The sequence below is a fragment of the Hyaena hyaena genome, unplaced genomic scaffold (assembly GCF_003009895.1).
Source record: "Hyaena hyaena isolate Hyena2069 unplaced genomic scaffold, ASM300989v1 scaffold_737, whole genome shotgun sequence".
Lineage (NCBI taxonomy): Eukaryota > Metazoa > Chordata > Mammalia > Carnivora > Hyaenidae > Hyaena > Hyaena hyaena.
In genome coordinates, this window is record NW_024081368.1 from 421276 (window position 1) to 447678 (window position 26403).

Genomic DNA, 26403 nt, shown 5'->3' on the forward strand with positions numbered 1-26403 from the left:
GTAGCTCCTTACTTAAATGTGTCTCAGAGGACTCAGTCTAAGAAGGCAGGGCTATCCAGATTTTCTGCTGCACCAAGGCTGCTATTAAGACATCTTTCAGTGGTTTGAAGATAGTGAATTTTCTATCCAGTAGTAGGCTTACCTTGCCATTGCTTCATACTCTCCAGCCAGATTACTAGGACAGTCCCTGTAAACTTTTAACAATTCCTTGTGCTTCGGATTAGCATGAGTATTTTGATGAATACCAATAAAAATTACGACATATCAATAACATGGTGGAAAAAAGTCTTAATTTGTTGTTTAAAAACATTTGAGAAAGACAAGAGATACAGAAAGCATGATTGTTTTGCAAAATTGATGCTAGAGACACTGGACACACATTTCTCATATGGTTCAGATTTCCATGTAATTCATACTGCGCTTTAACTTTATAACTAGCCGTATTTTCTCTATAGTGATACCACCATTAAAAGAATTGAGGTGCCATTAAGAATGATTAATGTTTTAAATATTTTAAAGGCTCTTGGATTCTTGAGATCAGTGAATCCAAAAGTGAAATTCTAGTAGTAGAAGATCTTGAAGCAGCTACAGAAATCCTGTCTGCATAGGCCCCCACACAATGCAGCTTTACTGTGCTTGTTTCTTTTGTGTGATTACTTAGTGCTGAGTGTGGCTCAGTGCCTGAAAGATTGTCACTAAGTAAAGATACAGTATAGATCTCTTGCTAGAGAGATCTGCTTTTCCATTTATGCACATAATCTATTTGTTTATATCTGTACTTCACAACTTCTGAGTAAATTTTGATGTTGCATAATCCTAATTTATTAGAATAATATCATTTGTGACAGATGGTACAGTATAGTGGTCAAAGCATGGGCTTTTAAATCAGACTGATTCCTGGCTCCATTAAGTACTGTCTCTCTGATAACGGGTAAATTTCCGGACTCTTCGGCACCTTTTGTCTTCTCATTGATAAGATAGGAATAATAATAGTATCTGTGTCATAGGTTTGTCATGAAGATTATGTGAACTCATATAAGTAAAGCATTTATTTGGAATAAGATTTGCACATACAAATGTTAGTATTATCATTGTAATGACAAAAGTATGTGCCTAGAACTCAAAAAAAAATCCGCCAAAGTAGTCTTTATTTCCTGGTTCATCTGAAATCACTTTGTTATGAGATGATATTCAGGTATAGGGAAAGAAAGAACGTTTTAATGAAGTTCATAGTTTCTGTTGGCAAGTATGATTGCCTTAAAAGAAAACCATTTTTTTCATGGAATGAAGTATTGATTCTAGTGCTAAAAGGAGTTGATGTTATATATCCAGCGTTGTGATGTTCCAGTCAGGTCTGTAAAGATAAAATGTTAAATTTGTGCTATCCCTGAGCATGCATAGTGCCAACATTTTCCTTGAATAGCAGATGCATTTTTGTGTGAAAAAATTTCTCTTGGCTCATTCACAGGCACATAGACTCAGTACTTCCAACTTCTTTTCACCATTTTACTTCAAGCTTGCACTTTGACCTATATTCTTTTGTGTCAGTAAAAGGTGGTATTAGCAGTCCATTCAGAAACCCACGGATTGTCCTAAATTTTACCCTTCCCTCATTTTCCATCTTGCCTGTTGGGGTAGTCACCAAGTCCTAAGACTTCTCTATAAAACTTTGCTGTAAGACAAATTTGGGCCTTTTACTTCCTTTTGAAATATTCTTTAATGACTCCCTCACTGCTTTCTGGCTAAAGTTCAGACTTCTTAGCAGTATTTACAACTCCAGTATCGTATATAGTGTTTTCATATGCACACTGTTCTCCCACTCTGTGGAACCACTTTCAGTTCCATGAAATACTGTTCTCCCTCACCATTTTCATTTGTGTATACAATTTCAATATACAAGAAGCACTCCTTGCTTTTCTATTCCCCACTCTGTTCCATTAGAGCGTTACTTCCATTGAAAATTCATTTGCAAATATCTTTTCCAAGGCAAGTTAGGTGCCCTTCATGTTGGCTTCTTCTCTGTATTCTGTAACCTTTTATGAATATTATATTAAAGCACTTATCAAAAATTATGACTAGTTTTTGTCAGTGTCTTCCACTAAATTATAAGCAGCTCAGATACAGTGACCTCTTCTCATTTATGTTGGGTTCAAACTCAAGACCCCAAGATCAAGAGTTGCATGCTCTATAGACTGAGCAGGCTGGGTGCCCCTCTTATATATCTCTTAATGCTTAATATTGAGGTTTAGGCATATGGTTGGTGTTCAGTAAAAGTTTTTTCAATAAAAGTTCAATTACAAAATGGTTTTGATTGAGAATCACATCTTTGGTAATGGTCACTTGGTAAATTTATGTTTAATGGGAGATAATGGGAATTGCTAATAGTTATTCTCAAGAGAAAAAAAAACAAAATGAACTGAAATCCAAGCTTTTATTCATTTGACACTGGTCATTTTGTTAGTTTCTCTTATTTATTTACCACTTTGACAATACCTATTTTTCTTGTCTTCTCTTGTGAGTACTAGTCATTCTGTCAAAAGGTGTCTCTTGTTCATAGCAGCACTCTCAACAATAGCTAAAACATGGAAAGAGCCTAAGTGTCCATCAACGGATGAATAGATCAAGAAGATGCGGTTTATCTATACCATGGAATACTCCATGGCAATGAGAAACAATGAAATCTGGCCATGTGTAGCAACATGGATGGACCTTGAGGGTGTTATGCTGAGCGAAATATGTCAGGCAGAGAAGGACAAATATATGTTTGCACGTATATGAGGATTAGGAGGAACTTAACGGAGGACCATGGGGGAGAAGAAGGGGGGAAATGGTGGGGGAAAGGGAGAGAGGCAAACCATGAGAGACTCTTGAATGCTGAGAACAAACTGAGGACTCATAGGTATGGGGTAGGAGGGGGGAGATGGGCATGGAGGAGGGTACTTGTGGGGATGAGCACTGGGTGTTATATGGAAACCAACTTGACAGTAAACTATTTGTTAAAAAAAAAAAAAAAAAAAAAAGTGTCTCTTGAGGTGCCTGGCTGGCTCAGTCAGAGCATGCGACTTAATCTCAGGGTCATGAGTTCAAGCCCCGTGATGGGGTGGAGCCTACTTAAAAATCATCTCTCACTTAGCCTAGTTAGAGCATCACTCTGTTTAATTCTTAATTTTATTAATACATATTGGTTTTGAAAGATGACTAGAAATGTTAAAAAAATTCCTCCCATAGTGGCATATTCATTGTAATAAGTGTGAAGATGGGTCATTGAGCTGATTTAAGGGCATCTGTCAAATTGTTTGGGAGGACCAGCTCTTGGAGGACATGAAGTCAGGGAACTGCCATTTAGAGGGCAAGAGGGCTGAATGGACAGAATAAATACATTAGTTAGGGAGTTTTCTCTGAGATGGGTAAAAGTCTTAAGAATCTTAGTACAGAGGTCAGGGATCTGTGGACAGGAGGTAAAAGTGAAAGCTAGAGTGCTGGAAAGGCTAATGCAGTAGGGATTATATGTCTTCATTATCGCTTAGGGCTATCTGACCCCAGTGGGAAGAGAATGCTGTTTCAGGGAGGCTGGCCTTGGGTAGCAGTGAATTCTCATTACAAGCTGATAGAGCATATGAATAGTGGAACATCTGAGCTCTGGTAGTGGATGGGATGCAGTTATGTTTATTGTACTGACACTGTTAGTTTCAAGACTGTTTTTGTCTATGAATTAGTTCAACTTGGTCCTTAACCAAAAGCAAGAGACTAATGTTCAGATCTATTTAGTGAATAAATTGAGTAGTTTTCTGTGCCATTGGCGGAACAAATTAAGCTTTCACTGGTTGAGTGCTTATGCTTACACGGTATAGTGTGGGAGGATTATCAGCCAGTTTGTCTTATTGGTTTATTGGCAGCAGAAAACTCTTAAACTGAGTTTTCCCATGGAAGAGGTATCTTACTTGAAATCCCAGAACTTTTACTAAAAAATTTATGAAGTGGGATGACAGTAAATTACTGGAGAATCATCAAAGCAAGTATGTTATTAATTGACAATTTATTGACTTCATCCCCCAAGCTGGTTTAAAGAAAAGGGAGGGAGGGTTAGATTTCAAACTACACTTTGAATGCTGTGTGAGGTCTGTTTGAGATATTTTGGTTAGGCTGTGATTAATTAACTCAATTAAACAAGTATTAGTACATATAAAAGAATGGTCTCTTATGGATCTGTCAAAGAGGTAATAATGGGTTAAGTACTGATAAAATTGTGAATCTGAATCTGATTAACATTAAAGGGGACACAAAAATTCACCTGTCATTAATCTTTTGATAAAGAGCGGCAATAATTCAGATTTCATGTATATATTCTGTACTTTTAAATATATATATGTGTGTGTTTTTAATTGACTTCAGAGATGATAGGATTAAGCTTTAAACTTCTCTTTTGTTTTTTAAAATGTTAACTTTTCAGTTTGACTTCTTAAAATTGTTAGAAATTACTGTCCATGGGATTTATAGCTTGTGCAGTTACATAATTTTACAAAAAATTACACATTTGAAGACAAAGGTTTTGAAACTTTCCTTCTTTAAATATTTCTTAAGAAAGAGGTGCTTCCAGTTTATGAACAAGAAAGTGTAATTCCCTAGCTAGAACTTCGTGTTTTTTTTTAAATTTTTCTCCTTTGAAAACCTCTTAATGTTGTGATACTGAATCCCTTTTCATTTGTTTCCTAAGTATAATTTCATTTGTTTTTGTTAATTCTTTTTTAAAAAAAATGTTTATTCATGGGGGGAAGTGCAGAGAGAGAATCCCGTGCAGACTCCATGCTGTCAGTGCCCCTACAATGGGGCTCAATCTCACTCACTGCGAGATCATGACCTGAGCAGAAATCAAAAGTCAGATGCTTAACTGACTGAGCCATCCAGGCATCCCTCTTTTTGTTAATTCTGAAAACATTTATGTACTGTTTCACTGGTTATTGGTTTTACAATTTCCCATATTGTGCCATCTCTTAAATTTACAAGAGTCCTTGTATATTCCATGATATTTTAACAATTGCTAACGGCCTGAGTTGAGGTCAAGTTCTGCCAAGAAGGAAAACTGCTTATATTAAGCTGGTGGCAGTACAACTTGAGACTATTATGAGATAAGTTGCTCGTTGAGAATTTATTTAGACTACACATCTACTTGAATATTAGTTTATCATTCAAATTCCAAAGATTTGTTTTTGTCTCTTTGACCAAAATACAACTTAAGTCAAACAAGCAACTTCTCTGCTTTATGGCTTTATTTTTTCTTTCCCATTACACTGGCAGCTTTGATGTGTCAGCTTTCTGCAAGACTTTTCTATTATGCTTTAGTCACATAATTAATAATATCTTAGATATAATAAAATGTAGGGACAATGGTGTAACCAAGATGGAACTGCATATAGGCAACAGTAACTGGTACGTGGCCTTGGATCTACTTCACTGGTGGTATATAATGAGCTTTGTAGATCAATTTTGTGGCTAAAAGTGGTAATTACTCCAGTTGCTATATTGCTTGCCATATTTATAATCAAGACCTTTTGATTATGATCTCATATCTGGCAGTAAAATAGTATGTATTGCACAGCCATTTAGTAAGAAGCCTTTGACTTGAACTTTAGGAAAAGGTCTAGAGAAGCTGAACCATTCAATCATTACGTAACTAGTGGCATCTTAGTCTTATCTGTGAGGTGAGAGTATCGGAAGGTTTCTGTAAAACCAGGATTTGCAATGGGGCAAGAATTATTCAACTCATTCTTTTAAAAAAATTTTGTCATGGGGCATCTGGGTGGCTCAGTTGGTTAAGCATCTGACTCTTGGTTTCAGCTCAGGTCATGGTCTTATGGATTGTGAGATCAAGCCCCATGTCGGCCTCTGCGCTGACAGTGTGGTAGAACCTGCTTGGGATTCTCGGTATGTCTCTCTCTGCCTCTCCGCTGCTCGTTCTCTCTCTCTCTCTCTGTCTCTCAAAAAAAAAAAATGTCATAAATGTAGACGTATGCACCAAGGTTTTGTAAAATCCATAAGCTAATAGAAGAATACTTGTTTCCTAAAGATGTATATATATATTTCTAAACAACTATTGTGTTTCATGTTAGGAAAAATAGACTTTTGGAAAGCTTTAATTCATAATTAACATTTTTTAAACCTTGACTTTAGTTTTCCAGTTAAGATATTAATGCCATTGTATGCTGATTTTAATTTACTGCTCCCTTAAATTAAGCCTCCTTTTTGTGAATTTTCATACTGGATAGAAATACTATTTAAATCTATATACAATCAAAAAATTATAAGTAGATGAGATTTATAAAATAGTTGATGTAGATTATGCAGTTCATGAATATATTGGTATTAACTAAGAATGTTGTGGAGTTAGTTATCATTGTGTGAATAAACATTCATCAGATACTTAACAAAGAAATACAGTAAGTAAGAGAGAGATTGATCAATTCTAGTGATAAAATACAGCTTCTGTATAGTACTTTGAGTTTAGCTATTCCTATCCTGCACAGATCTCCAGACAAAGAACAAACAAATTTGAATTCTAGGATAAGTAACTTTAGTTCAATATAAGGAAATACCTGGCTATTGAGAGTAACATGAAAAATCTTCATGAGTACAGTTGAATCTTTTAACTGGAATGGTTCCAATTGTATTTTATTAATAGGGCAAGGATATAGCCTAGTTATGTCACAATTAAGGGCACAGTGATACAGTGTAGTGGTTCTTGATCCTATCAGATCTAATGCCCTTTCTGTGACAGGTATTTTCTAAGGCTCTTTACTATCTCAATGGAAAATTCATAGTTAATGTACCTTTTTAAGCTGATAACTTAAGGAGAAATCAGTAAAATACCACAGCCATATTAAGGGAGAAATAAGAGGAAAGTAATGTGTATATATATATATTTATAAATATATATTTATATATTCATATTAATTAATTAATTATATATTTATATCAAGAATTAATTATTAATAATATTTAATCATTAAATATTTACTATTATATTTAATAATTATAATTAATTAGTATATTAATTATATATAATACATATATTTATATATATTAACATTTAGAGTATAAATAGCAGACATGATGAAGTGCTTAGGTAAGACATTTAGCCTGCCACATGTGTTACATTGGGGCATTTATAAGTCTGCCTACATGTTTGATAAATTGGCAGTGTGAACATTCAAGGGGAATAGTCATATGATCACATGCGTGACGTTTTCTGAAATAGTAAACACGTCTTGGTCAAATTCTCAATGATTCATAATTTTTCTCCTGTATTGTGATAAATTTTCGAAATTCTTGTTTTTTTTTAACCCCAAGAATTAAATTAAAAAAAAAACACTTTGTTTTTTGTGTTTTTTTGTGATGTACAATGGAGTTATATTATAGATAGAACATTTGAAAATTGTGGAGGATACAGGACTGTTCTTTGTTGTATATCGACTGTTCTGAGCATTGAACAAGTTTTAACATTCTCAGTTGATACCTAATGTCTGCAGTGCCTTCTAATCATTGTGACCAACAGAAACATTAGTTTCCAGAAATGCCCCAGAGGGTGGTACAATCCTCATATAGAATCTACTGCCTATAGAACAAATGGTATAGGTTGCAGGGAAGAACCCCAGTGTTGGATTTGAATTTAAGTTCTTCTACTTAACTGATTTTCTATTGACTTTGTGCTAATGGACAAGTTAGTTAACCTCCCATAGCCCCAGTTTCCTTTCTGGAAACCTGGGAAGATAATATCTTACAGAATGAAGTGGATAAAATGTTATAATAATATATTTCAGGTATTTGACATTTGCTTCCTGTAGGATGGGGCTATTTGTCTTTTAATCACCATATTATTTTTCCAATACTAGCAGACAATTAATAAATAGTTGTTTCCTGGGAGCCTCAGTGGCTAAGTTGTTTGAGGGTCCAACTCTTAATTTTGGATGGGGTCAAGATCTCAATTGTGAGACGGAGCCTCCGGTTGCACTCTGTGCTTAACTTGGAGCCTGCTTGGGATTCTCTCTCTCCTTCTGCCCTTCTCTCCTGATGGTATGTGTGTTCTTTTTCTCTCGCTTTCACGCTCTTGCTCACTCGCTCTCCCTCTCTATCAAAAAAAAAAAAAAAAGAGTAAATAAAATACTTGTTTCCTATTATTATAAACTCCTGTATGTCACACTATATTCCAGTATTGAAATTATATGAGGAAGTGATTGCTTACAGTAGGCTCCACAGCTATCATCTGTGTCTTTATTCTTGTATTGAGGAACTTGTGAATCTTAATTTAGAATGCTGTCTCTGGGATTAAGGCCTTTAGTTTCTTAGAGAGCATTACATTAGAAATAGGTTTCTTAAATTACACATATGAGTTAAAGCATGTTATTTGTCTTTCTCTGATTGACGTATCTCATTTTGCTTAATATAATACATTCTAGCTCCCTACACATTGTTGCAAATGGCAAGATTTCATTCTTTTTGATTGCTGAGCGCTGGGGGTTGTATGTAAGGGATGATTCACTAAATTCTGCTCCTGAAACCAATATTGTATTATATGTTAACTAAAATTTAAATTTAAAAAATATAATGGTTTACTTTCAGTTTTAAAGAGACCTGTGGGGTAAGGGTCTACCTCTAAGCATGTTAGTTTCCCAGAATCTTAATATTTATCTTCTTTATTTATGTGAATTTGCTAATGTCAGAGTGATTGTGGAGGTGATAGTAAAAGGCTAAGGATCTTGTCTCCTTTGTTAATCCTGATATTTGTTACATAGGTTTTTAAAATAAAGCATCAATAATTTCTTCCTGTTTTTAAGCTCTTTTTCTTCTTCCTGTGATTTTGGCCGACCAAAATTGTGCTTACTTGGTAAATTATTTGCTATCTTTGTTCTGTTTTTTGATATGTTTAACTCTCCTAGTCAATTCAAACTGCTTACTAACAGTCTAGATGAAATAGTTGTAATTTTTAAAAAAAATTTTTTTTTTAAATGTTTTTATTTATTTCTAGGAGAGAGAGAGAGAGAGACAGTGTGAGCAGGGGAGGGTCAGAGAGAGAGAGAGTCACAGACTGAAACAGGCTCCGGGCTCTGAGCTGGCAGTCAGCACAGAGCCCGACGCGGGGCCCGAACCCACGAACCGTGAGATCATGACCTAAGCGAAAGTCGGACGCTTAACCGACTAAGCCACCCAGGCGCCCCTAGTTACTTGTAATTTTAATGAGACTAATTACTTTGAAAATGTTGGAAGGAACTCCTAGTCTTCCTTTTTAAATTGTAATCCCATTTATTTAAAAGAGGAAGTGTTTAATCTGTTAATGCTTTGCATTTTATAGAATGGTAAACCTTATAAGTTTTGAGGTTTTCTTCAAATAAATGATTAAAAATTTAACTCACATAAATATATGATGATTATCATGAGCAAGAGTTTTTTTTAAAGCAGCCGCTGTGCTTTGATATTTGCAGTGTGAAAAAGCTAAAATTTTCTGTTTCTTTTTCTTTTTTCTTCAAGGTCACATTTGGGTCAGGCATTGCTGCGTTTCCAAATCTGCTTGCCCTAGACTTTTGGTTTAAGAGTTTTAAGTTTGGTTTTGACTCAGTGACTGCTGCAGTCTTTGAAGCTTAAAGAAATATTTAGCATTCATATGATTTAAGCAATTGTCTTCTTTAACCATTGGGTCACTTCTACAAGAAAAGTAGCTATGGTCAGTTGCAGATTCTGTTACCAAAATCTGATTCTGTAGCATTCCATGAAATTATTGAAAACCCATCTGGTTAAAATTCATATTGGTTCAGATGGTTTTAAGTTGTTGTAAAAACTGAAGATTATTTTATGTACAATCTTAGGAATCAGCTTAAATAAGATACAGACTATATAAGATACTTACCATGTTTTTTTACCTATAAAAAGTTAAAAACTTTTTAATCTTTTCTCCATTTTCACACTTATATCAGATAAGATTTTTTTTTCATTTCCAGTGCAGAGACTGTGAGTTTTAAATTAGCATTTGAATAGCATTTATAATTTCATTTTACTTGCAAATAACATTTTAGTTTTTGCTTAGTAGGTTTATAAAGCATTTAACTCCTGCCGTGTAAAAATGTGATATGAGATATCATAAGGATTAAGACTTAAGCCATAATACACAGTTAATTGTATTCACTCTTATTTCTATTTGCAACACAAGGAGTTTCTAGGCTTCTTAGATTTCTTTTATGTGTATGCAGGAAAGGAGGTGGGATTTTATGTCCTTTGAGTTGCTGATCAAAGTGTAAAATGCCTAAGTCTCATTTTGACTTCTGTGTTACAATTTTTGTTAGGAAGCCAAACAAGCTGCTTTTGAAGTGTTAGTGAACACCGTAAAATCAAGGCCTATTTACCTTTATCCAAAGACTATGTGCTTCTTTAGTTGTAGCATTCTGATAAGAGCCTCAGTTGTTGGTTTGCTTGCTCTTGTCTTTATCATATAACTTCATTCTTTTCTTCGAGTCATTTGTTACTGAATTTCCCTTTACTGGTGTCTGGGTGGCTCAGTCATTTAAGCATCTGACTTCGGCTCAGGTCATGATCTCATGGTTGATGGGTTTGAGCCCTGTGTCGGTTCTGAGCTGACAGCTAGCTCAGAGCCTGGAGCCTATTTCAGATTCTGTATCTCCCTCTCTCTGTGACCCTCCCCTGCTCATGCCGTGTGTCTCTCTCTCTCTTTCTCAGAAATAAATAAAACATTAAAGTTTTTTGAACTGCCCTTTACTAATAGTATATGGCAAAATTACTAGGTTTTTTTCATGAGATACTTCACATCTGCTACCTCACTAAAATGTATAGGTGCTCTATTAAACTGTATACATCTAGTAAGATCAGATTTAATCATTAGGTTTAGGGTTTTACTAGATCATTGTTTTCACTTAATTTCAGGTGATAATCTTTATGTTGCTCTGGATGTATAAATGTAATTGTGCATATTAAAAAGTCTCCAGGGGTGCCTGGGTGGATCAGTTGATTAAGCATTCACCTCTTGATTTCGGCTCAGGTCATGATCTTGCTGTGTTCCTGAGATTCAGCCCATATTGGGCTCTGCTCTAACATTGTGGAGCCTGGTTGGGATTCATTCATTCATTCATTCTCTCTCTCTCTCTCTCTCTCTCTCTGCCCCTCTACCACTCATTGGAATGTGCTCTCTTTCCTTCTAAATAAAATTTTTAAAAAGTCTCCAAATCTTTGCTTAGGAGAAGAGAAGAGGAAGGTAAGAGTAAATTTAATTTGAGAAGTGTTCATGAATTTTGGTCATACTAGTCTAATGTGAATAATGATAACAGTGTTTGAGTTTTTAATATTTATCACTTTTCTCTTTTAGATTTGCTTTGCTTATGAGATTGAGAGCTTGAATAGTCATTGAATTTTTGAATTGGCAATTTAAAATGAATACAGCCCACATGTTTGTGTCAAAGATTTCTGTGTATTTTTTTAATTAGAGGTGGGAAACATAAATATGCAAAGGCTTAGCTATTGAAAGAGTTCTATGTTGGTTTCTTTTCTTGTTCTATCTGCATTTACAAAGGAATTTGGAGAAATTGGAATGGATTAAAAGAAAAGGAATAGTAATTATTAGTATGGAAGCAAGAACACATGGAAAACATATAACATTGATTCTTAAACATTTTTATCTTAATTCCTTCATAGTTCACTCTGATGTATGTTATCCTCTGCACCCTGTACTGAATCACAAAGGTCATTAATGCATTTTTGTCAGAAAACTATTGCATAAAATCAGAGTATGATTTATTTATTTCCTTTGGGAAACTAGGGTCGGGCAGTGAATGTGACTTGCTCTCATGTCAGTTCCCTGGGCTATCCACATTATTTAGTTGGGAGTCCTCACCCATTTTTCTGGTAGAGACTGTTGAGGCCTGAAAAATTGATGATCCTCTCAAGGTCCTGATGATAGTTCTGAGAAAGCTGTAATCCCTGGTACTTTATAGTTGTTCATTAAGAACTTTTAGGTAACTAACTCCAGCCCAGAGTAGAATGTAGGTTTCAGGTTTCATTGGGATAAATTTCTGTCCATTTTGGTAGTCTAAGAGTGGTTGATGTTCACTGTGAAGCTTCTTCAAGAGGTTTGTAGCATGGAACTAGAGCATGTAAAGATAGATTCAAGCATGTGCTATTCCACTTAAAGATATTTACATAGAACATAGTTATCCAGAATGATTTAATAATTGTCATGAGAGCCAAAGATTAGCAATGACAGTAATCATTTAACTTGGAAGGTGAACAGGTGGTATATAGGCCTGGCCAATTGGCCAATTCATAGTCTGTCATTCCTGATGAACAAAGGAAAAGGTGCAGGTGGATGCACTTAATAGGCATATTTTCATTTATGCATAGCCACAAACTGTTCCTTTCACTTCTTTTTTCCCTTTCCTATTCACCCTGACTTTCTTAGTTCCATGACTGTACAGGCAGTGATGAGATTTCTTACTTAGTTTATTAACCATCTCTATGACCCATAGTTAGTAAGTGGCAGAACCGGGAATTGAACCAGTACATTCATGTCTCCAAGCTCTCTAGTATATATCATGCTGACTCAAAAACAGTGTCTGACTGGAAATGGTTGTAATAGAGAGTTATGTACAATTGTATATAAGTGTAAATGTATAACTGTAAGCACAATTAAAAATGGACACAGGCTACCAGGTACACATACTGCTGTACTCGCCTCCATAAAGTTGTATTCCTAAATAATCAGCTTGTGTTCTGATTAATGTTGATTTGCTGTGATGCAAATTTTTGCCTTTATTTGACTTGCAACTTGCTTTATAGAGTTAGTGATTTATTGAATATCTTGGAAGCAAGTCTTTGACAGGCAGTATTTTAAGGTGAAATTGCTGGGTGAGGATTTTGTTAACCTGACATTTTGTGGTTTCGCCTCATAAAACTGGCAAAGGACTCTCAGCGTGGAATGTTAATGGGGTGAAGTAATGAATGCAGGCTGGGATGCCAGCAACCAGACATCAGCAGTCCTATAGTTCATATTCCATGCTTCTTGGGGGAGGTCTTTGTAGACAGTAGCTTTACTAAAAGATAAAAGCTGTAGGAGATCTTTTTAACTCAGCAGTTGATCAAACTCTTTTGCTGAGACATAGAAGCCAAGCCATGGTACGAACATGGGAAAGTAATTAAAGTTATGCAAGTGCAGTCTCTCATGAGAATTTTCACTTTCTCAAGCTATTGACGTAAATAATTACTGAGTACCTATTTCCTCTAACCAAATACTATCCTTTTTAGTCCATTTAGCTTTTAAGTATTCCTGTTTTACTTGTGTTTCTCAGTCTGTTGATACGATATCAAATTTAATATTAGTCATGTGGATTTTAGACTGTTTTAAGTGGGCATTTTGGAGTAGTTAGCTTGGGGCTGTTATTTCAGAATGCACTGTATTAGAATTGTTTTATAAAAGTTAAAGTACCTCTTATCAAAACTTTTGGATCAGATATATAATATGAAATTACTTATAGTATATATTTAATTTTTCACAAAGTATCAGGTTAACAAAATCCTCACACAGCAATTTCACCTTAAAATACTGCCTGTCATGGACTTGGTTCCAAAATAGTCAATAAATCACTAACTCTATAAAGCAGGTTGCAAGTCAAATAAAGGCAAAAATCTGCATCAGATCACAATCGAGATTAATCAGAACACAAGTGAGAAGCACTAGGGTAGAGAGAAGGCAGCACACTCCGGATAGGCTATGAGCAGCGCAGAGCATACTACCAGCATGCTGTGGAGTGCAGTGTTTCTGTTTTCTCTCCGTCCACTCTTAAAGACTCCTAATTGACTCTCTCTCTATTTAACATGTCTTGTGAACTCTATCTATGTTTTGTAAGATGCTTGCTTATACATTATATGAATTCTACCTATATTTCACAAGATATAAATTTACTATGTATGGTTAATATTTCTTAGGAATTTTATCCGTTTTTTTCATGCCCATTTATTTATTTTGAGAGAGAGAGTGTGTGTGAGTGTGTGTGTGTAGAGGAAGGGCAGAGAGAGAGAGAGACAGACAGAAAAACAGAAACAGAGTTAGAGACTCCCAAGCAGGCTCTGTCCTGTCAGTGCAGAGCCCAACAGGGGGCTTGATCTCACGAAGTGATAGTGACCTGAGCGGAAAACAAGAGTCAGAGGCTTAACTGACTGAGCCACCCAGACACCCCAAGGTTTTCTTTCCTTCCCTCCCCTCCCCTCCCCTCCCCTCCCCTCCCCTCCTCTTTTTTCTTTTCTTTTTTTGATTTATAGTGTAATTGAATGTTCTCACCCAATACCTAAAACACACCTTGTTGAAATTGTGCTTCAATGAAGGTTTTAATCGGAGAAGCAGACCACTGGGAAATGTTGATGTAAAGGATCTATTAAAAATGATTTCTCCATACTCAGCTCTGAGAACTGTTTAAACTGTGGAAGTTGTTCCTTCTCTGTTGGTGCTGTTATCTGAAATCAGCAAGGCAGAAAGTCAAGAAGGGAAGACAGACATGAAGTAAGGGAAAGCAAAGACAAGTGGGAACCTGTGAGCATTGGTGGAACCTGGTCTCCTACTATTTCCAACTTTGATGATAATAGGTATCTTGTGAGACAATATGATATCCTTTATCACATAGCTAACCGTGAACAATGCCCAGGAGTCAGATGAGTTGAAGGAGGTGTGGCAAAAGCTGGAGTTGCTGTGGGACTGGCTCCTACCGGTGCCAATTGGGTGACCAGGAGATAAACAGAAACATGAGTGAGAAGAGTATTATTTATTGCCATGCCGACATTTTGAGGGTTGGGGGGGCAAACTATGGCTGCCACTTCACTTTTACCTTCCAAATCTTGCTGAAAACATCTTTGTAGCACAGGCACACTTTGAGCTATATACAGAACAGAATTCTAAGAAGCGTGCTTCTAGTTTGTAGTCAGATTGACATATTTAGATATTCCATTATGTTATATTTGAGATTAATTTTTTAAAAATTGATTCAACTCCTCTATAAGTAATATTGAACAATTGCCATGTGCCAAACACTAACCCTGTGCCTACAATAAATTATTAAATGTCAGAGCTATCTTGTAGGGTGTATTTGCTCTTCTCTCTTTTTTTAAAATATGTGAGAATACCATGGCACGTAGAAGCTAAGTAATTTACCTGGGGTAGAGGAATAGCTAGTCATTTATGGATAAAAGAGTCTCAGAAAGGTTAGTAGCAGTGTTGCCTTTAACAAGATACAAACCACAAACAAAGGAGGGTACAGCAATGCGGATGGGTTGGTACAGTTTTCCACCAAGGAAACAAAGTAGTAATTTTTTTTTTTTTAATGGAGAGCTTTTGGGGGATGGAAAGGTCCAAAATAAACAAACTAGTGGAATGGCCCTGATAGGCAGTAGGTTACTGCAAATAATTTAATACCATTGCTACTTTATTTAATTAATAGGTGAGAGTGCTCCTCAGCTAAGACTTACTGTGCTTCGTTTGTCACTCAGAGTTCTCCTTGGCTTACTCTGTGTATGCCTAGGAGTATAAATACCCTCCTTTGAGAAGTCCTGCTCAGGATGGTTTCTAAGGTTCCATTTTGTTTGGCTGTTCTTGGATTGTAGGACTTTTCTACTTGTGAAGTATGATCTCAGCAGTTTATGGGAAACACATTGAGTGAAATTTCAATTCTGTTGGCATTTTTTTGAGAGGTCTAGACCCTGTATTTTAGTTATGGGCATATTGTTCTAAACTTCATTCACTTCAATAAATATTACTTAGGGTAAGCAGCTACTGTGATTAGAATTTACACTATTTCCAAGCCTGTTTTAGTAAAATGAATGTCTAATTTTGAAAAGATGCATTTTTAAGTATTCTGAAAGGAGTGTTTGATCTATATTATCTTGTTTGACAAAACTGCCATTGGGAATCATGATCAAAAATTTTCATTTACGTTTTTTGCCCTGACATCAGTATGTGTTGTTAGTGGTTCAAGGAAATCCACATACTTCAAGGGGGAAAATACCCTGTTAGTTCTTAGCTATCAATAAAATTTATCTTTTTGCAGCATTACTGCCAATTTCAGTTTTGAAGCAACTTACTTCTGAGCCTCAGCTGCAGTGGATTCCATTAAACGTAACCACTAAGCATTCCCAGTGATCTTTACCTTCCTGTTTGGTGCTGTGACAGCATTCTCTCTGGGATTTCACTAAATAGTGTTCTTCTTATCATGTTGACAGATTCTATAAGTAGACTACAGCACAGAAATCCTAACAGTAAATGTTTACTGGTTACTTTAGGTTATATCAGTATTCTTTTAGAGCAAAGTAAGTTTTTGATGGTGCTTTGTTGACATTTTGGACAAGACAATTATTTGTCGTGGGCATCGTCTTGTGCATTTTAGGATGTTTTGCAGCATCTTTAATCTCTGCCCATTAGGCACCAATAGTAGCTTCCAAGTTGTTGCAACCGAAAATGTGCCCAGAAAACTGCAGCTGTTTGAGAACCACATCTTTAGCATGCATGTTTTATTCCGTAATGTACATGTTGACCAATAGAGATGCTATTTAGAAGTGTTTGCTTAAGATTTTAGAAAAGATCTTAAAATATGGGCATATTGGAGTAGTTATCTTGGGGCTGTTAATTCAGAGTGTGCTGTGCTAGAATTTTTTTATGTAAGTTAAAATACTTCTTATCAAAACTTTTTGATCATGTATATAATACTAAATAATAGTATTGTCCTAATTGTTATATTATAATCGCCATTCGTAGAAAATATGAAGTCCTAGCTAGAGGCCAGTGATGGAGTTTGTTGTGTGTACTTAATCAACTTTTTACTTGAAAGGTGAGACTTTGGAAGAGAATGGCAAATTTGGGAATATGATCAAGTACTGAGTAAACAAGGTGAAAGAATAGGATTGCTCTTTCTGAACATCGCTTAAGATACTTGGGGTTCTTACCCTGGACACAAGAGCCTGCATTATTCCTCCCCTGTGGTCCTTTCTTCTTTCTTCCCTTATTCCCATCCTCAGTCTCAATTAATTGTATCTCCTGAACATTCCCTCCATTTTTTAATATCCAAATGTTGTCACCCATATATTAATATGTGATTGTCTCCTACCTTCCACGTTGTGGGAAAATGGAGTGCTGGATTAAAAAGTGAAGGCGTTAGAAGGAAATCATAGTGGTGGCAGAGGGAATGTCAACAAGTTAATTGATCATGTCATTGTCTACAAACAGAATTGAAACCATCAATATCTTTTTTTTTTTTTTTTAACATTACCATGATCATTTTTTTTAAGTATCTAAAAGTCATTAGTTAAAAATTTATTCTTTGTTTTGTCCTGGTCTTAAAGTAATTTTGGACTAGTTCTGTTCTATATTGAATTGTAGTATTAGATGCTGTTCAGTCTGGAAGAAAATCCATATTATTTTTGGTAAAGATTGTTCCTTCACTTTTCAGTTTTCATTCACATGTATATTAAAGTGCTCTCCTTCAAATTCCTTAATCAGATAATTTTATTGCACATCCATTGAACTTCTTCTAATTTTTTAATATCTTTTTCAGAATAAGGATAGATGGTTCTACTAAACTCTTAACTAGTTAATCACAGGATATAAGGCCTATAGAAGAAAAACTTGGGAAGACTGCTAAAAATTTACTTAGCCGTTTTTGTTATGAATTGGTTTTGTAAAGTTCTTACTTCAGGGATCAGCTTTGTTCATTTTAAAGAATGTATCTTATCCTTGCATTACAAGCTAGTCATTTACTACAATAGCTCCCACAGAGACAGCTAAATAACAATAGAACTGTCGGACTATGTAGCAATATTATTTACAGCTTAATTCCAGCATCTTTCATTTTACAGTTGTAGGGCAGATACGACTCCACTATGAAGAACTTCTCTGTTTTGTTGACTTATGTTCTCATTAGCATAAATGACACTAGGAGTTATATTGAAGTAAATTTTAAATCTGAATTGCTAAAAAGTGATACTTTTACCAGCAGATTGAGAATAATTTTAATTTGAAGAGTTGATTATATTAACATAAAACATCTGATTATATTTGTGCATTTTTGTACAAATCAACCCGATAAAATTCTTTATACATTTGACTTTAGCGGTGTTTGGTGTAGATGAAAGTTCATTGTAAAGTTTAAGGCTGGAAGTAAAATCTGAAAGCTGCTACAGAAAAACATGTAACTTTATTTAAAGTATTGTTTGTGTATATGAGGCAGAAAAATACATTGAGTGATCTTATATTTTATAGGTAGTAGTAGACAGAAGAAATTGTCAATATTTTGAGCTCACCTTTGTAACTAAGGAAGAATAACTCAGTAATTTAAGGGAAGTGAATAAGTAACAATATATTTGGTTTAAATTCTGGTTTGCTCTAGAGATATTTTTTTATTTACAATTTTTGGGGGGCAAAAAGTTAACATTGCTAAAATCTCTAGGTGAGATCTTTGTTAAGTCATCTTAGAACTAAGTATAAAATCACGATAAAATTTCCCTTGTGCTTTATAATTTTTATTAAAAAGAAAAATTAGAGTATCTTCTTTTTTCCCAAATCTTTGCTAACTCTTCATTTATGTATTTCTTAGTATATTTTTGCCTCTTTGGGGGAAGGCTAAATAAAACAGTTATCAATTAACAATATCAACTAGGTATTTGAAACCTAATTACAAAGTCATCTTTTCAGAAGTTTGGGTATCATTGTAGTATTATTTTGACAACCCCAGCAACATGATTAGAATAGAGGTTTGTTTCTTACCTGTTGTAGGAAAATTTTAATTTAGTCTGGTCTGAACAATATAGATAAGTGGAAGAAATTTGTCCTATTTAATAAACTGATGTGTAAAACTATGCCAATTAAACTCCTTGTAAAGACTCATTGGATTATTTTAATAATAGTTTGTGACTTACTATTTTCCATTTTTTTGTCATTTGGTTCATAGAGGAAATGACTGAATTTTATGCCCAATATGATTGGATTAAGATATTATTTTTAACAAGTCTTAAATATTAGCAAGGAAAAGGAAAAATTAGGAATCGTTGGTAAGTCTAAAATTGACAGTTACCACATTAGTCTTTTCATTAAATGGCCATTTTATGCAAGTAAAGGATCAGGTAACTTTTTTTCCCCCCCAGGATGTTCAAATGTTTTAGGCCAAATTAAATTTCTTTCATATATTCTAAGGAGTTCATTCAGCAAATTCTTTGAATGTCCCAAGGGGCTCAGTGTGGAAAGGATGTTTATAACCACAAAGTGAATGTTACACTTGCCCTATATCCTTACTTAATTTGAGCACTTTGTATACATTGACTTAGATGATCCTTCAAAACATCATTAAATGCACAACATGGGATTCAAGACAAAAGATTTAGATTAAAATATTTTATTCATTCCTTTCCATATTCCCCACATTAAAAGGGAATAAAGGTTCTTCTTTAAATTTCTTATGTGAATTGTAAATTTTTAAATATTAGGCTTCAATAACCTTCTCTACTACGTTCATTTATTTGTCTTGAAATTGTGCTGGTATTGCATTAACTTCATTTTGATAGGAAAGGAAAGGAAAAATTCAGTCACATATTTTCTGTAGCAGGGTAGTCAATTTCCTTAATAAGAAGCAGTAAAGTGATTCCAGGGACTACTTACAGAAGGGCTTAGCCCTCCAATAATGGTTTATCAGTTAATGCATACATGAACGTAATTGTTTAGATATATCTGTGTTGGCAGTCTCTTTAAATCATAGTGCTGTGTCTCTCTAAATAGTACCACTTTAGTGACAACTTTGTAATGAGAGTTTGGAGTATTGTAGAGTTTATGTATTTTAGAAAAGGGTAAGATGTTTAAAAATGTAATTTTATTATGGTCTTACATCTTTAAATTACTGCTTTCTTAGGAGTATCAGGGAGACATAAAATTAATGCCTAGAGATTCTGTTTCTTGAAGAAAGATGTGCAAAAGAATAGAGGGTGTATATATATATATATATTTTTAATTTACTTTTTTAAATTAAGACTTTTATTTAGAGATAATTGTATATTCACATGCAGTTCTAAGAAGTACTAGAGAGATCATATATATTACCCATTTTTTCCCAATGATAAGATCTTGCAAAACTATAATACAATATCCCATTTAGGATGTTGGCAAGTGACTAATCTTATTCATATTTGTCTTCTTTTGTTTATATTCTTTGTGTGTGTGTGCACCCGCGCGCATTCTGTGTAATTGTATCACATTTGGATCTACTCCCACAGTCAAAATATAGAACAGTTCCATTACCAAGATTCCTTCTTTTACCGTTTTATAAATTACACCTACTTGTCACCTTGCTTTCTCCTTCAGCCCACTCCAGCCCCATGTCTTCACCACTGACAACCACGAATCCACTCTCCACTTCTATAACTTTGTTAAAGAATGTTATATAAATGGAACCATGTATGTAGTATGTAACCTTTTTGGAATTGGCTCTTATCACTCAGCATAACTCTCTGGAAAGAAATATTTCTCATTGTCTAGCCTTTTTCTCAATGTAATGTTTTTTTTTTTTTTTTAATGTTTTTATTTATTTCTAGGGGAGAGAGAGAGAGAGACAGAGTGAGCAGGGGAGGGTCAGAGAGAGAGGGAATCACAGACTCTGAAACAGGCTCCAGGCTCTGAGCTGGCAGTCAGCACAGAGCCCGACGCGGGGCTCGAACCCACAAACCGCAAGATCATGACCCAAGCGAAAGTCGGACGCTTAACCGACTAAGCCACCCAGGCGCCCCCTCAATGTAATGTTTTAGAAATTATGCATGATTTGCGTGTCCATAATTTATTTTTTTATAAATAGTATTTCAGTGTATGGATGTGATAGTTTTTCAATTCTATTGGGTTTTTAAAAGTTTTTAATGTTATTTTTTAGAGAGACAGACTGTGAGTGGGGGAGGTGCAGAGAGAGAGAGAAAGAGGGAGATACAGAATCTGAAGCAGGCTCCAGGCTCCAAGTTGTCAGCCTGAGTGGGGCTTGAACACACAAATTGTGAGATCATGACCTGAGCCGAAGTCAGATTGAGCCACCCAGGTGCCCCTCTATTTTGTTGTTGATGGACATTTGGGTTGTTTCCAGTTTAGGGTTATTGTGATTAAAGCTGCTATACAATACTTTACAAGTCTCTTGTGGACATATATTTTCATTTCTGTTGCATACATATTTAGGAATGGAATCGTTAACATAGGATAGGTATATGTTTATAACAAAATGCTAAACCTTTTACCCAAGTGGTTGTGTGATTTAAGATCCCTACCAATGAACTGTGAGAATTACAGTTCTGTCCATGTCCTTGTCAGTCTTTGGTGTAACCATTTTGATTGTATCTTTTCTATTAAGCATGAAAAGAATTTGTTTTTATCTGATGACTAATTTGTTTTTATCTGATGACTAATGTTAATCTTTTCATTTGCTTTTTGTACTTGATACCTTCTTTTGTGAAGTGTCTTTTCAAGTCTTTGGTTTTTTTATATTGATAATTTGTCTCACAGAGTTGTTAGGGTTCCTTATATATTCTGGATATATGTCAGGTATATGTGTGGTGGATTTTTATTTTCTTACTCTGGCCTTGTTTTTATTTTTATAACAGTGTATTATGAGGAGCAAAATTTAAAAATCTTGATGAAGTCAAATGTATAAATTTTTCTATGATGAGTGCTTGTATTTTAGATTTTTCAAGAAATCTAACATAATCTTGTATAGTTTTTCCTAAAAAGTTTGTAGTTTAGCTTTATTTATAGGATGATGGTACATCTTAAATCATTTTTTGTGAATAGTGTTTGGTTTGGGTCAAGGTTTTCAATATTATTTTTTGCCCATTTGTTTATTCAGTTGTTAAAGCACTGTCTACTGAAAAGTTCTTTTCCTCCTTGAATTGCATTGACATCTTTGTCAAAACTCAATTGACAGCATATTTATAGGTCTATTTCTGGAATGCATGTTCTTTCATTAATGTATTTATTTATGTTTATGCCAGTATCCATGGTCTTATTTGTTGTAGCTGTGTCCTGAATCTTGACACCAGGTAAGTCCTCTAACTTTATCTTTTTTTAAGGATTATTTAGGTTAAATTTTTTGTTTGCCGTGTAAATTTTAGAATCAATTCATCAGTTTCTAGTTAAAGTCCCATTAGGACTTTGACTGGGATTTCCTTGAATTTGTGTTTAAGCTTGGGGAGAAACGGACATCTTAACAATATAGAGTCTTTGAAATCCTAAACATGGTAAAGGTCTCCATTTATTTGGGTTGGCTTTAGTTTTTCTCAGCAAGTTATTTCCTTAGTTCTTGCCTACTGCATTGTAGTTTCTTCTTTTCCTAATCATTCATCTTATAATCTGTTAGGGCACCCACAGAATTTTTTCTACTAGGATGTATTTATGTTTCTTTTTTTTAAAAAGTTTATTGGGGTGGGGGGCAAGGAGAAGGGAATAGAGGATCCAAAGTAGGCTGTTAATAGCAGAGAGCCTGATGTGGGTCTTGAATTCAAGAACCACAAGATCATTACCTAAGTAGAAGTCATTCGCTTAACCGCTTAGCTGACTGAGCCACCCAGGGCCCCCTGTGTTTCAAATTTATATAATTAGGAAGAGATTTAGTTATAATAGTCAGCAGTTTTGAAAATATCTGATTACATTTTAAGGAATACCTATTTTATGCATTTTATATTTAAGTTTTTGATTTTCCTTAGATTATTAGAATGAATTCACTTTTAGAGGTAGTTAATGAAAATAGTAACATACCAAATTATTTTGTTACATTATGATGTTTGTAGTATCCCACAGAAACATTATTTTGAAATCCAATGTCTCATGGTAGTGACTTTGGAAACCTTTATATGTTGCCGAATTCAGCTGCTTTTGAAGCACAGGCATACCATCACTTTGTAATAATTGATGGAGATTGTTACAGTGACATTTTAATACCTGTGATTAATAATGAGACAGGATAGGAATGGATATTTTCCTACTCTGTCTGTGCTAGCTCAGTGGTTATTCCTTCTTTCTTTCTTTTTTTTTCCTTTTTCTTTTATTTTTTTAAGATTTTATTTTTAAGTAATCTCTAAGCCCAATGTGGGCCTTGAAGTTACAACCCCGAGATCGAGTCACATGCTCTACCAAATGAGCCAGCCCTTTTGTTATTTAGAAACAGACATAAAAATAGAAAAAAATATAATGAATACCTAGCTTTAAAAGAAAATCATTATAAATATATTTTGAGACTCCATTTTTTCCTCCTAGTCCTGTCCTTCTCTCTCTTTACCGTATTAGAATTGGCCACTGTTCTGAAGTTAGCAGTCATTATTTCTGTGCCTGTGTATGTCTTTACGCTTTTAGTATATATGTATGTATGATTTTAAAATTACGAAGTTTCATATTGTTTTGCATGTATTGATTTCTCTGCTATATGTATTCTTTTTTCTATCGAATATTAAGTTTTTATTCCTAGAACTCTCAGTCATTTATGATCTCTTTTATGAACATACTGCAGTTTACTCTCTCCCATGGTTCTCATATCTGATCATAACCCTTCTGATGTCATGTTTCTTATACTAGAGGACAGTCCTGGAGGATAGGATAGAACTCCTGAGCGACAACACTCCTGAGTGACAACATTGCACAGAGTTAACTTTGCTCTTTTTGATGGATAGCACCAATAAGCAAATTGTTAGAAATGTTGTCCAGGTATCCCCAGAACTCGAACCAGGTATCAGCAGCTAAGATATGGTCAGTAGCATACTCTCCTTTGAGTTTGTTTTTTTAAATGTTTAATTATTTTTGAGAGAGAGAGAGAGAGAGAGAGAGAGAACGAGCAGGGAGGTGCAGAGAGAGGAGGGGACAGAGAATCTCAAGCAGGCTCTGCTGTCAGCACAGAGCCTGATGTGGGACTTGCACTCATGAACTGTGAGATCATGACCTGAGCTGAAATCAAAAGTCAGATGCTTAACTGACTGAGCCACCCAGGTGCCCCTCTCCTGTGACTTTTATAAGGATCTGTAGATTGTTTAGGTGTTTATCATTCCACTTGTCAGAAGGCTTCAGGAGCTACAAGTGCTGGCTGGTGGGACCTTCATCTACCCCTCCACGAGTTCCCCCCTGCCCCCCTTCCCCGCCATCCCCCTGTTATTCCTGGGGACAGGGACTGGTATGTATCTTACCTTGGGGTTGATCTCTACTTAATGAAGCTCATCTGCATTCTGGAGCCTCCATCTTGAATTTCCAGCCATTCTTGCCTGTCAGGAAGTCAGTCTCTGAGTTGAAGTAGAGGGTACCAGGAATAGCCCAGGGCTGTGATATTCTTTGGGGGTGCAATGAAAGTATGGTTCTTAGGGTTCACATTATTTTTTCCAGTAAAGTTCCTGTTGTAGGAAGTTATAATTGTGGTTTTTCTCGTGTTAATGTTCTTTTGGTTCTACTGGTCAATGACACATTGGCTAGGACAGTGCCACCCACACCTATAGGATCTGTGCATAACCATTCCACTCATTGATGTAGGTCTGCTTGGATATCAGTGCAGTGATGAACTGAGATTTGTTCTTGAGCCTGTGAGCCAGCACTGGCTTGGCCACATCTGCTGAACACTTCATTTCCTCATAGCTTGAGTTGGTGCAGCTGCCAGTCAGAACCACTGGGTGTACAGAGGACACTCTTCCTTCTCTGCCACAGAGTAGGCCAGATCAGGGTAAAGGGTGAGTTGATGTACTGCTTCAGGTTGTTGAAGTTAATTTCAGTCAGTTGGTTATAATGACAGCCAGGGTCAGGTGCCAGGAATACTTGATTTTATATGCAAGATTGGCTATGTCTCCTTGCACTGCCCAACTCAGGTATTTCTTAATTTTGTGCTTGTAGGAGAACACTGAGGGCTCCAATTTGTGTCCATGTTTCAGACTGTCATCATGTCAGAATAGGAGTTGGAGTCTACACCAGACCTATGCTACTGCACTGTAGTACCTATGCCACCATTCACCGCAAGAATGCCCCCCCCCGTTTTAGGATCACATCTGTGGGTGGGGTCTAGTTGGAGAGCATCCTGATAAGCTTCACACCAATCATTTGGGGGAACATCAACTTCCAGGGAGTCCCAAACTGGCCATCCACAGTTTCAGCATTCCTAGTGCTGATATAGATGTTCCACAGGCCTCCTCTGCTGGGAGTGTAGGAATAAATGCCAATCAGAAGAATCCAGGGTGTGCGTAGTTTTTCAAGATGATGTAGTGAATGATTCCATGTCCAAGCCTCCTAAAGCCCATGCTATTCTTGGAACCCTGTAGTTCCCAGAAATTTGTACATTTCCTCTCTTTGGTGTGGTATTGAGAAGATTGAAAAAAGTCTGGGGGAAAAAAAAACAAAATTCTGTCTCCTCCCTTTTTTGAAACACCTGGATAGCTCATGAAGACAGAACTAAGCTCTTGATACATTTTCTTTAACACAGTTAACAGACTGCATCTAGATCAGTTTGGCCAATGCTAGAGGAAAGAATATGGATGGAAAATCCCTATCCAGTGTTGGTGCTCAGCACTCAGCTTTCACCTATATGACCCTGTGAACATTGTTTCCTGAAGCATTTGAATATCAGGTGCATGTGCTTTGTGGAAGCCTTGCTCTGTGATGAGTGCTACTCCATGTACACACAGTTTCGTCAACTCCTGAAATGCAACTCATTGTGCCAAAGCATCAAGATACCTGGCTGGATTTGGAGCTAGATTCTCCTGCTACCACCTCTTCCTCAGCCTCCAGGTCAGTGGGTGCCAGGACTTTGTGTAAGAACTGGTGCTGCTCCTCTCTTAGAGAAAATGCCAACTCTTCGTCCTCCATGCCAGCAAACAGTGATCACCTTAAAGCTATAACCCTGATCTAGCAAGAACCTTTGCCACATGGTTGAGTAAGCCGTTTCATGTGTGTCTTGGAATACCAATGAGTAGAGGAACGCATTGTACTTCTCTGCAATCATACTTTTTTTTGGGGGGGGGGGGGCTTGGAGTACTTGCCCCAGCTTCTGGGCCTCCTGTTACTAGGAGCCATCATGAAATGAGATCTGAATGAGGACATTTGCTTCTGGAAGATCAAATGATGTATAACCTGTTGATTTGGGGGTTGTACTTGAAATTCTGGAATCTGCATCCTCTCTCCCTGGAATATAGGACCCTGAGCTGCTAGGTCTTGATCAAGTGGTCATAGTGGATGGTGGATGGCATGGCCACATTGGGCTCCCAATGCTGATGAACTGTGCCATGGCATCCTGCATGTCTCTGTAATTGGGCCACAGCTACAGATGTATCTTGGCCCAGTCAATCTCTTGATTGGCTATGGTCCCCCAGGTGTTATACGCAGTCTTTTAAAGAGGATCG

General features: G+C 35.9%; 1 protein-coding gene and 1 long non-coding RNA gene across 2 annotated transcripts in view; one reads left to right on the forward strand and one right to left on the reverse strand.

The window, feature by feature from the left end:
• Nucleotides 1-26403, forward strand: part of VPS13B (vacuolar protein sorting 13 homolog B) — a 770486-nt gene that overhangs the window by 247292 nt on the left and 496791 nt on the right. The gene's annotated exons all lie outside the window — the stretch shown is intronic.
• Nucleotides 14349-24964, reverse strand: LOC120220915. The gene is made up of 2 exons (XR_005525687.1): nt 24214-24964; nt 14349-14499 (listed from the first exon to the last, which is right to left on the reverse strand). It is a non-coding gene; the product is annotated as an uncharacterized LOC120220915 (long non-coding RNA).